This window comes from Phascolarctos cinereus, unplaced genomic scaffold, assembly GCF_003287225.1.
Source record: "Phascolarctos cinereus isolate Bilbo 61053 unplaced genomic scaffold, phaCin_HiC Scaffold_726;HRSCAF=1367, whole genome shotgun sequence".
In the NCBI taxonomy this organism is placed as follows: domain Eukaryota; kingdom Metazoa; phylum Chordata; class Mammalia; order Diprotodontia; family Phascolarctidae; genus Phascolarctos; species Phascolarctos cinereus.
The window spans coordinates 196,837,477-196,850,445 of NW_027556098.1; the positions used below are offsets into that span (position 1 = coordinate 196,837,477).

The 12,969-nt window shown below is 39.3% G+C and overlaps 1 protein-coding gene across 5 annotated transcripts in view; it reads right to left on the reverse strand.

Annotated features, from left to right (window-relative positions):
- The window catches only part of GULP1 (GULP PTB domain containing engulfment adaptor 1), a 355,456-nt gene extending 343,107 nt beyond the window's left edge, over positions 1 to 12,349 (reverse strand). For all 5 annotated transcript variants that reach the window (XM_020993575.2, XM_020993579.2, XM_078146941.1 and 2 more), the window contains exon 1: positions 12,182 to 12,349. The gene's annotated coding sequence lies outside the window, so the exon portion shown is untranslated. The remainder of the gene's footprint in view (positions 1 to 12,181) is intronic.
- Positions 12,350 to 12,969: the final 620 nt, after the last annotated feature.

The following is a 12,969-nucleotide window of genomic DNA, read 5'->3' on the forward strand; positions in this document are numbered from 1 at the left end:
AGTTGGAGAGATCCTAACGAGCCAGTTAGCCCAACCCATATCAGCCTAAGAATGCCCTTTATAAAGTACCTAACAAGTGGAAGCCTTCAAGTCTTTACTTCAAGAACTCCAAAGATGAGAAATCCACGGTTTCCCAAGACAGTTCATTCTACTTCGGAACACCTCTTATTTTAAGGAAACCAAAATTTCCCTCTCTCCAAATTCCATCCACTGGTCTTTATCCTGCCCCCTGGGACCAATTAAAACAAGTCTAACCCCTGTCCTAGATGACAACTCTTTCAAACATTTGAATTAATCTATCAAATTCTCTCTTCCCCCCACCAAATTAAAAAAAACAAACAACACACTACTTTTATTTTATTTTCCAGGCTAATCATTCCTAGTTCCTTCCATCAATTTTCAAAGGTAAAGTTTTCCATGCCCTCTGAATAAGCCCCAGCTTTTCAATGCCCTTTTGCAGTACTTGGCACCCACAACTGAATACAATAAAAGAGATGTGTTCTTGATCAAAGCAGATTATAGGATTAGAATTTTCCTTGTTCTGGACAGTAAGCTTCTGTTAACTTAACCTAAGAAAGACAAAAGTTTGGTTCCGCAAAATACTGTAGAATTTGCAGAAAATATGTTAAAACCTCAGAAATCTTAAATCCCACTGGAGTAAATCTGACTTGTATTTCAAATAATAAACTATTAACTATCTACTGTGTATGAGAGGCAGCCTGGTTTACTGGTTAGAAAATTGGTCATGGAGTCAGGAAGATGCCTTCAAGTTCTACATTTAACCTTTCAATTCTCTGGGCACCTCTCAAATGTGCCAAACTTCACAGGCAGAGGGAGAATAAATATGGTATAGGATGGACAAATATAATTCTACCCCAATAATCCTTCTTAGAAATAGGCAAGATAACCACCCAGCCACGGCCCCTGCCTTTGAGCACAGCAGGAATTCTTTTCTCAGATATCCATCCATGTCACACCCAAGCTAACAGACTTTACATATTTAGATAGCAACAATGCATATATCTTACATAAAACTAATATATAAGGTAACATAAAAATTCACAACAAAGTCAAAGCTAAAATAAATTTAATCAAAAGAAAAAAACAGGGAAACCATACTATATGTCAGTCATATTAATCAATATTATTTTAGATTAAAAAAACCCGATAGCATAAGGTTGGTATATTGCTGTAGTGTAGGAAATGATGAGTTAGTAGACTCAGAAAAATATGGAAAGATGTAGACTATGAAGGAAGATGTTATCTACCCTCAGAGAAACAGAGGACAAAAAGTATAGTACAGTCTTACATAGATGCATGTGAATGTATATGTCTACATATGAGTATGATTATAGATATCTAAGTATATGCATGTGTGTGTAAATATATATGTGTGTGTATGTATATACATGTGTGTTTCTCTCTCTCTCTATATATATATATATATGTAACACATATACACGCTTAATTGTAGCCTCGGTGGAGGGTGGGGAGAAAGGAGGAACAATATAAAAAGTGCACAGCAGAGAACAAAAGAAAACTCACAAAGCAAAGAAAAGATGGACAGCTCTGAACATGATATGTAGTATTTATTATATAAACTTCTATTGATGGAAATTTGTTGCTGTATATTTTGAATACTTGTTTAAGCGTAAGCACAACAGTGCTGTGCACATGGCAATGCTTTTTTTGTTTTCTTATTTTGCATTTAAGTTTTAATATTTAAGTTTATAATATGTTTATTTTTCTTTTCTTATTGTGTATTTAAGCTTTAGTATTTGAGTATAAAATAAATTAATAAAAATAAGATAGCAATATAAAAATTCATGGTAATAATAATTAACCTGATTCTCATTACCAACAATGATTTGCAGACAAGAAGTACCATTAAAGACAACCATGACCAAAATAGGATGTTGGTCAATGACAGATCAAGGATGAGAGAAAACAGTAAAGATATCACCTGTTACAAGGAAGCCAATAAGATATTTTAAAAAATCAAAAGAAGCCCTGAAACAGTTGGATGGATCTTCCATTTTGAGAATTTATAGAAAGGCATGGTTAAGAATCACACAAAATGGGGAGGCACAAAAGGATTAAGAGTTGAGCCACCAGAGGCAGTATCTACATTTAGATCATTAAAGTATCTAAATATCTAATTCTACCTCGATGTGACCATTTACAAATAAATAGCTATATGCCAGATTCTTCAAAAAAGAGAGACTATTTCAGCAAGCAGCTCATCCCACTGCATGTCATATTCTAGACCAGTAGTGTAAAACTCAAATAGAAATGGGGGGTGGGGAGAGGGAGGAATCACCAAGCCATACATAACGATCTCTATGGACCACATATCAACTTATAAAACCACATCTTAATATTATCTATGTTTTACTGTATTTTTATTTATTTTGTTAACTATTTCCCAATCACATATTAATCTGGTATGGCTGCACTTGGGAGTGTTGTAGGCTGCATGTTTGATATTTCTAGTCCATGTGGTAGTTATTCTTTATCTACATTTCTTCCTCTATAATTAGAAAAAGTTTATATTAAGATCCCAACCAAGTGAGACACAAGAATATTTGATAAAAATTAGAAGACCAAGAAGATGCAAACTTGTACAGATTTTTTGGCATTTCTAGAGCGATCTACTCTTGCCATTTATAACTAGCCATCTTAACACAGGGAAGTAAATTTGATCTAGGGCATATCACCGAGCCTTGGTGGGATGAGACCCATGACTTCCATATGGCACTAGAAGGGTATATATTCATCAAAAGGAAGAGAATATGCCAGAGTATATACATATATATGCATGTGTGTATATGTATCATGAATATGCATATACTCACACATATATAGATATATATGGGAATATATATGAAGATAAACTTACGTATGAAAATCCAGGTACCAGATGGCAGAGAATGGTACAGAACATATGGATTAAGAAGATCAAAAGGGGGAGACTGGAGAATGCTACAGAATTCTTAAACTGAAAGAAAGAGAAGGGAAGTTTCCCAGATACAAACTTGCCACAGCAGTATGATGTAGTTACAGGGATCATTCTATTTTCCACACTTCTGTGGCAGCTTTCTGTCAGAAACAAAGCAGATAATAATTTCTAGATTTTGTCTTAATGATAATTTCATCCTTCAAAAAGCTGAAGAACCAACAAGAACCACATTCTACTCTGTATCTGATTTTTTCCAAAAATGAGGAACTGATTGCTGGAAGTATATTTATGGTAATAAAAACAGAAAACTTCGGGGTGATTTCTCATTTGCCAATCCTATACTATAACATATGAGCCATTAAAATACAAATATCCTACTAAACCTCTTATCACTGTTACCCTATTTAAGGTAAGTAAACCAGACTTTAATAAACTAGCTGGAATGGAAGCAAAACAATCTACGTTAAGAAGACTAGAGTGGGGGGAGAGTTATAAATTTCTGTAATGACTCAAAAATTTTTTAAATCAAAATCTCATTGCATTGGGAAATTCTGAAGATCTGTCACTTTAAGTCACAAAAATATAATCTTTCAAACTTCACTTGTGCTAAATATATTTTAAAAATTAAGAATTTCTATATTAGCTCTAAAATAGACTCTTCTACTTTAAGTGAAATTATAAACAACCCCTTTGCAACACTGATCCTAGTAATTTCATGGCAGTTTTCCTCTTCATGGTGACTAAATAAAATGTTAGTAATTTAGGCACTTTTCTTTGTATCTGCTGCCATTTTCCATACACTTCATTTGATTTTCCTCTTATGCTTACAAAAGCATATCAAATATGAATGAAAACGAGATGAGCACATTTAAAAACTAAAGCTACATTAATTGTGGGGCTCCATATCTACAATTTAAAAAATATTCCTGATTGGCAAGTTATTTGGGTATTTCCCCTAGAGAGTTTTGAATCACCCTTCTAAATAGGTAATATGTATGAGAATGGCCAAGAATCTATATTTACGATAAACACCAACTGTTCCTCTAAGGAACATATAAAACAGATTATAGGGCATAGTGAGAAATTAAGCCTTTCAAAAGTCTTTGCTAAGTACACATAGCTCTCCTTACATATTTGAGAAAGCCTGCAATTCATCTTAATGCCACCACCAGACAAGAGTTTGGAGGCTTTGCTGCTCCTGTTGTTTCCCTTTCCACAACATAGCAGATTTTGAAGGCTAAGCTGGAAAGAAAAAGGTGAAAGCTAATCCGATAGAGAATGAATGGCAAAGTCATGTTTCTAAAAAGAAGCCAAGTGGAAAGCTTACTTTATGCACTAGATAGGCCACTGAGATCAATTCATGCTAGAACAGCTTGTGGCACAGACAGGCATAAATTTGAACTACCCTATGATCATAACTAAAAAGGCTGTAGAGCTCTGCCCTGCTCAGCCCTGTCCCACTCCTTGTTACAATCATACCACCTTTTCCTCTTGGTATCATGGTGGTCATGGCCTCCTTCAACAGAGTCCATGCTTTCTATTCTTTTTACACCCCACCACCCCCAACTCTGGGTAGCTTCCCCTACCCAACCTGCCCCCTATAATGTTCCTCAAAAGCAGGGGGGGTTTTTCAGCCCAAAACAAGGTTTACTTAAGATTCGCCATATTATCTAGACTCTTAAGGAATCTGAGCATCTGTGGGCTACTGGCTAGATTGTGAAAATCTGAGCAGTGGCTAGATTTTAGGAATCCCAGCATCTTAATGGAGACAAGATGGACCTTACATACAGAAAGACTAAGGGAGGGATCTAGGAGTGGCCAAGTAGTCTTTGAGGTAACAGAACTCCAGGAGTGGCCAAGGGACAATGAGCCTAAAGAGGATTAAGGCCAGTCGATGGGATTGTAGCCTCAGGCTAAAGCCAGAGATATGGCCAGGTGGGAAAGTCCAGGGTTTTTCCTTTTTGGGGTCTAGCTCCCATCCTCATCATTCCCCTCTCAAACAAAGGGGACCCGAATTCTTTTGGGGTAAGGGGTGAAGGTCTTGGCTTCTGAAACTGGAAAGTAGTTTATGACGGTCTTTAATCTTAGGGAGAAATGTCACTCACTTCCCCAATCCATGGTTTAGATTTATACATCTGAACAAAGGTAAGAAACCAGCAGGCAGTTACGTGGCTCAGTGGATAAAGTGCTGGGCCAGGAGTCAGATATAGACCATCAAATTTGGCCTCAGTCACTGGAAAAGGAAATGGCAAACCACTCCATTATCTTTGCCAAGAAAACCTCATGGACAGCATGAAGAGTCAGACACAAGAATGACTTAAAACAACAAAACACAGAAGACCATGAGAATGCTGTACCCATGGAACTTAAGACATTCTAGGTACAGAAATTCCTGAAAATGGAAAGAACTATCATCATACTGTATGGATACCAATAATTTCTCAGGGCTTTATTTCCTGCAATTAAATTGGAAACATTTGCTAACTATTCTTCATCAGAAGGAATATTACGAGGGTACGTTGTTTCAAGTGTGTAAAGTATTTTATCATGGTAGATGCTAAGTAAACACGAAAAGGACAGCCCTCCTGAAGCCATTTTTAAACTCTAGGCACCCACTTCACTTGTAGGTTCAAATCTTCTAAATGCAAAATAACAAGTGTTGCCCTCCTCACACCAGATATTTTCTGCTGGAAAGCAGCAGCTGAGCATCACGATGTAGCCTATGGCAACAAAGTTCCCAGCTGCTCACTTGCTTACTCACTAAAAGTAATGCCAATCTTCTGAATTCTCCTAGCTCAGCAGGAAATAGAAGAACAACTCCCAGACTTTTGAGTCTGAAGTGTTAGATTCCCGGCCTCAGTCTCTTCATCTGCCAAAAAGTGATGATAATATTTGTGCTACTTATCTCACAGATTGTAGTTAAAAAAAATCACTCTGCAAACCGCTATTATGATATAGCCAGGATAAAGTAGCTTCTGTCTTTTGCCTTTCTTTGTATCTTCAGTGCTTAGCACAGTGCCTGGCAAATAGTACATGCTTAGTAAATGTTTACTGACTAACTAGATGAGGGAAGTCAATTTGAGCTCATTTTCAATATGTTGAGAAAATTTAAACATGCTATTTACGCTAACCAGCTGTGTAACCACAGGCAACTTACTTAGCTTCTTTGTGACTCAGTTTCCTCAACTATAAAAATGAGGATAATCCTTATAGTATCTGCCTTACACAGTGACTACAAGAATCAAATTAGGTTGTATACCTAATGCTCTTCACAGACTTTAAAGTGCTATGTAAATTTCAGTTAGTATTATTATTTCATTATTATGGCTAAAACTTTTTTTTTTACTATTAAATAAAAATACAGTTTAGAAGAATTCAATTAGATCATCAAACAACAAATATATTATTTAAGTGGGCAATTTATGCTATAATGATTATTTTTAAGCAAAACTAGAGAACTACTTCAAAACTAGAAGAGTTTTAAATTTCATATCCCCTCTGTTTGGAGCAGAATGATTCCCTATTCAAAATTTATTATCATTTTCTCTTCAAATATGAATACATTTCATGCTACCATGGGAACAAGCTAAGTTTGCTATTCCCTAAGCACATTAAGGAACTGGTATTAAATCCACTAGCCTCCAAATATGCTTAGGGACCAGTTGTGATGGTAGACATGAAGCTGACACATGATCTGTACTCAAGTTTGTTAAAATGTCCTAACAAAATTGCTCTTTAGAGGTTGAAAAGAATGAAGGATGGTAGCAGAATAGGGTCCCTAAACATTAACTACTATGTAAGATACTGAACCTAGTGCTATGTAATCAGAATTAAACAACTGGGATGAGGGCCTTCAGTGTTAAATATGACATAATAATTACTTCACGGAGTCAAAGGGAAAACTGACATTTTTAATTTAAAATTCTGCAGGAGTACAATTAACCTTACCTGACCCTATACTTTTATTTCTGAAAGTTCAGCATAAAATGTCTCCATGTGCTAATTTAATCGACAGATCCAATGCAATTACAAATATTATACATTATGTTACCTGCATTTTAGAGTAGCAATATAGGCATATTAACATTGTATAGCAAAACTTGATAATTACTTAGAGAAACAACCTAACGTTTAAAACTAAACCTTGAAGCCCTATACAACCTACCTTTAATTAGCATTTTAAAATGTATAAAATATTTTCCTCACAACCCTGTGATATAGGAAACACATGAACCATTATTCTTATTTTGTAGATAAGGAAATGGAGACTCAGAGCTGTAAGCAAATTTCCCAGGGTAACAAAACTAATAAATATGAGAGGGAGAGACAGAGGGAGAGACAGAGAGAGAGACAGAGAGAGAGAGAGAGAGAGAAATGAACCCTTTGTACCACCTAACTAGTTTTGAAACAACATTCATAGTAATTCTTTTTTCTCCTTTTGTGAAATATTGACTCTTTTCCCAAAATCCAATAATGTAGTATGATGAATATGGATTGGCAGAGTGGCAAACTGGACTGTGAAGTTAATCAGAAAAGAAGTATACTTCTGATAAAAGTGTCAGACAAAGTAAAACTCTGAATAATCACATCAGGGAAAAACAATCAGCAAGTTTATGGATTATTTCTGTTTAAAGTTCCATTTCCAGAGTCAGTTGTTTAAGTAACAGCTTCTACCTTGATCATGTCCGTAAGAAAATGAAAGCATACATTCATTTTACAGTTATGTTTAAAAGCCCTTCTATTTCATAATAAGAAACCAGATTTACAAGACATAATTGGAATTAGCTTTTATTAAGCAATTAGCCTTGAGAACATAGCTATAACCATAACTTGTTCTGGAAATTACTGCATTTTCTAGTTTTTCTTCTGTAAAATAAGAGAGACAATGAAACACAACTGTATAGTGGCAAGAGTGCTAGTACCAGGTTCAATTTCTGGCTTTGTTTGTATAAATAGTAAGATCCTCTCTCTGTGCTTCAGTTTTCTCATTTATAAAATGTAGGTAATTATGCCTCACTACCTACTTCATAGAATTACTGGGAGAAAAACATTTTATAAATCTTAAAAGTGCTATAGGCAAGGGGGAATTAAAATTAGCTCAGGCTTTAATAAATATTTAAATATTAGTTATTTCAATACTTCTCTGTTTTTGTTGTTGTTAAAATCCTAACACTTTCAATTCAATTCAAAAGCCACAACCTCCAAAACACCTTTCCTTATTTTACCCTCTCATCTATAATGGCAAATGTCCTTTCCCCTCAGACCTTAAAGAACCTTTTCTTTTGTAGAGCTATCTGTGTTGGTATTTTATCTCCTATACTGCAAACTCCTTGAAGGCAAAGACCAGGTCTCGTCTGAACTTGGTATATCTTTGAGCACTTGCAGTTTGTTACATTACTACCATACTTTCAGGAGCTATCATTTCATCCAGGTGAGTACTTAACACATGCACAGAAATCACAACCCCTAAGCACCTTACTCTTAAAGAGTTTCCACAGCTGAAAAACTTCATCATTTGGTGTCCAATCCTCCTAATGACCCTCATTAGTTATAGCTAAGCTTGCTAAAGCCTGCTAGGACTTTATGCTACTGATAGTATTGCCTGTGAGAACTCTGGCTTGCCTCCATGCAACAAGGACATGATTGCAGGAAATACCATGCAAATATTCCCAAATTAATGTTTCTACAATCATAATGTCGAAAATATTTTGTAAGCATAATCTATCAGTTTCAAAAGTCACTACTGCACAACCATGGCTAGAAATGAACCAAATATATTTATCACTGAGTTGGAAAACCCAGAAACTTTAGGTTAAAATTCTAGCTGGGTCATTTTGCCTCACTAATGCTAACAATACCCTTGAAAAGCAGTAGATGATCATTTTTGCTATTTTTTCAAGTGGAAAAATTGAGGCTCAGAAAGGGCAAGCCATTTCCCCAGAGTGATTCACAAAGTCAATCTCAAAGGAAAGGCTATATAGCCAGCCCTTCTACATCCCAGACCAGAAACATATCTACCAAAGCAGGCTGCTTGCCCATTTTCTTCCCAATATTTCCTTACACTTTCATTCCTCTCTCCCCTCCTGAAAAAAAGAAAAAAATTTGGATAAAGCTTTTTGTAATTCAAGTTAAGTTACTGGGTTCCTAATTGGTCAAGAGTTGGAGGAGAGCTTACTCTGGGTCCACTGCCCCCAAAACTCTGGTCTCCTTACTCTATAAATATGTTACCCATATATTATTGCTGGTGGAACTGTTTTTATTTGACAGTTCAAATATCTAGTCAAAAATGTTGCTTCCCACCTCTGTGACTACTTGATTTGACTAGTTTCAGTGCTATTTGATTATACCTCTTTGGGAAGTCTTCCACTCAAAGCCCAGGTCCTCAGACTCCTGCTCATTTTTTTTCCTTCATAGTAGAAATACCATTCGCAGTTGCAAATTAGCAGTTCAACAGTCTTAAAAGAATTACCTGGGACACAAATCATTGCCTAACAGCTAATGTCCAAGAAGTCTTTTTTTAAAAAAAAAACTCTAAGGCTGGCTCTATTCCTTCCAGTATGGTGCCTCTCCCTCCGAATTTATGGAGTACAAAAAGAACACCATGGACCAAGCACAAGGACTAAAGTAAACATCCTTCAGATGGAGGGTCAAGCAAATCTCATCAAAACGTTGCTCTGTAACCAGCAGATAGTCAACAGTATTAATTCTGGGGATGTCCAAGTTTCTTCTTCTGAAACACGAATATTCCTCATCATAAGTAACTGATTAAAACGTTCTGTGTTCTGTTTAACAAGAAGAGAGATTAAGTTTTTAGTCACCTCTGAAATAGAACCTGCTCCCTGGGAGCCCTTAAAAGAAACCTCCCTTGTTTTCCTACCCCAAACTAACAAATTAAACCTTTGCAAGGACCCCTTCAATAGTCATCCTAGCACTTTCTAGTCCCCAAATTCTTTTCAAGTCCAGTCCCGTGTTTGTATTTCTACAAGCATAAAGTCAACTATTTTGTGCCTGGCCAGCCGGCTCTCCTCTCTTTCCTTTCCTATTCATCCTGTGAAAACCTGGAAAAGCTGTTTGCAATTCAAGCAGTCCTGTTTCATTTCTAAGATAGGCTGTGGTGGCAAGAGTCAGCATTATTGTTCTTTCAGTTTATGGGTTTTCTACCACAGCTGAGTGAGTATTCGAGGGGTTTATTTTTTAGACGGGAGGGGCTGGGAGAAAGAATAGAAGGAAATTACTTTCTAAGAACCTCCTCCATAGGCTGGTTCACTGAGCTATCTCCTCTACTCCCCCCCACCCATCATACTCCCCTCCCATGATTTCCCCCATTTGGGGATAGATTTGTGATTTTACACACACACACACACACACACACACACACACACACACACACACACAATGCCAGGGACACACAAAAAGAAACTAAGATCAATGCTTCTAAAATAGGCAGAAAAATGGGAGGGGAAAGTATTCTTGAATCACCTGCAAAAGTATCAAGTAAGCAAGACTATTTTTAAACCCTTAACAGAACGCAGACGCCAATAAACTTTTATTCTTATAGTCCGAAAGTGTAACATTGTAACGGAAAAAGAAAAAAATATATATAAGCAACTTTCTGAGCAGGTTCACCACATCGTCACAGCCTCCTACGTGAATGATTTTACGTGGTTTTAGTCACTAAATCTTCACGCTGATATTGTAGTGTTGGTTGAAACACAGACACACACACACACACACACACACACACACACACACATCTGAGCTCTGCTGAAGACCAAGAGTAACAGTTTACCTTCACTAATTCTCGCAAAATTGCTATAGGACCTCACTTACCCGATCTATTTACCCCAAAAAAATGTACTGCTTTCTCCCAGAGAAGCCAAACAAAACATCCTCGTCTTTCTTACTCTACATAAAATCGCTCACTCCAAGCAGCATCTTCTTGTTTCCTGCTCCAGCTCCATTCAAGATTGTAAACACATTCCAAGAAAATTGGCCTTCAAAAGAGCTCTCTATTACAAGCAGGGTAGCACTGCAAAGCAGCCCAGCGCTGCCAGAACTGCGGAATGGGCTCCTCCTAACCAGAAAAAGTGTGTGTGAGTGTATGTAAGTGTGAGGAGAAAGAGAGAATGGGGGGGAGCGAAGAGGGGAGGTGGGAGAGGAGGAGGGAAAGGGGAGGGGAGGGGAAGGGGGAGTAGGAGGGAGAGGGAGAGGGGAGGGAGAGGGGAGGGAGAGGGAGGGAGAGGGAGAGGAGAGGGAGAGAGAGAGGGAGAGAGAGGGAGAGAGGGAGGAGAGAGAGAGAGAGAGAGAGAGAGAGGGAGAGAGGGAGAATGAGAATGAGAATAAGAATGAGAGAATGAGAATGAATATGAATTGGTGGATGCAGGGGTCTGGGAGTGAAGGAGGTGGAGTGCGGTGAATGCCAGAAAGGATCAGAACGCCCAACTAAGCTCCCGGAACTCTTCCCGACTCTCACCAGCCCCCAAGCTCTACGGTGAGGCTCTTTCCATAGCAACACCCAGAGGCTCCTTCTAAATCCTCACAAGCCCTAGGATCACCATCATCAGGACTACGCACAGTCCTGCACCCCCTAGGTTGCAGCTCTTCCCTGCACTTTGGTTTCAATGTATCAGTTGCACCATCCCCTATACTCTTCGCTCCTAAATCGACAAAGAGGAGGAAGATCTGGAAGTTGTGTGGAAGTCACTTCTCCATGACCCCGAGATGAAACCCCGGCGGATCCTCGCCCGGTCCAGCGCACTGCCAGCACCATGCCGCCAGCCCGCCTGTCCGATGGCCCTGGTCCCTGCAACCCCAGCTCCCAAGACCCAAAGTTTGCAGGCTCCCAAGAGGACTTGCACACAGTGCACACAGACCACTTCCAGGCGGCGAATCGCACACACGCTCCCCCTCGCTTCGGCCTCAAGCATTACCAGAACAGGCATCAACAGGTTTTATTTAGTCTTGTCTATTGCTCCACATTTCTCTTCCGTGGGTATTTTCAATCCTTTGCATCCTGCCGCACCAGGCACGGGGGCCGCATCGTGCGGTCCTTTCTTCTAGAGGGCATCAGCCCAGGGAGCTACCCAATGCCCACATGCCCGGAGGACTGAGGAACCGGCTCCTTCTCCTGTCACTTTCAAAGGAGCTGGCTGGGGCTGGGAGCACCCCGGAGGCGAAAGGTCCCCGAGAGAAATGAGCTACACAACCAGAAGAGATGCGTACCTTACAAAGTAATGTCCGGTAGTCCGGCCAAACGCGAAGGGGTCACCCTAGATTGTAGAGTAGTTCTTCCAAAGCTCCAAGATTCTACTTCAGCCTGGGCTTCCTCATCGGCGGCTGAGAAAGTTTCTCTGCGTCAGCACCCAGCCGGACTCAGGACCCCCCAGCCGCTTTCCCCTCCCTCCCTCCCTCCTCACTCTACCCCGCTTCCCAACCCCCCTTTCCTAATCCGCTGACGCTCGCCGCTGCTCCGGGATCCAAGCTCCCTCCAGCAGCTGGTACTGCTGGGCTCCCCCTCTCGGTCAGTGACTCGTTCTTCCAGTCTCCCGTGGACTCTCTCGTAGTTCAGGGCAAGAAGAAGACCTCCTTGACAATTGACAAATTGAACTCATGTGCTTTTATATCCTAATCTGTCACGGTACCCTCACCATCCCCAAACAACCGCCTGCATTTCAAGAGTCTCTGGTTTTAGAAAGCTTGCCGCAGTAACCTACGTTTATTGGATGAAATGGAAAAGCTGGGGGCGGGGGGGTGGGGGTGATCTTAGAGACCCGGGTGTGGGGAGGGGAGTATTTGAGACTACCAGTCAGTAGAACGGATTTTCTCTCCCGGAATCCCCACTCTCCCACCCCCTTAATTTTAAAGTGGCTCGTTTATCCTCTGTACTCTAGACACCATCGGGGTTTCCGGACGGCAAAGGGAGCAGAGGATTCATCTCTTGGTCCTTCGTTGATATCTGACTTTCTGTTAGCAGAGTAAAACCTTCCTGTGATCTTTAGGTTCTTAACAAA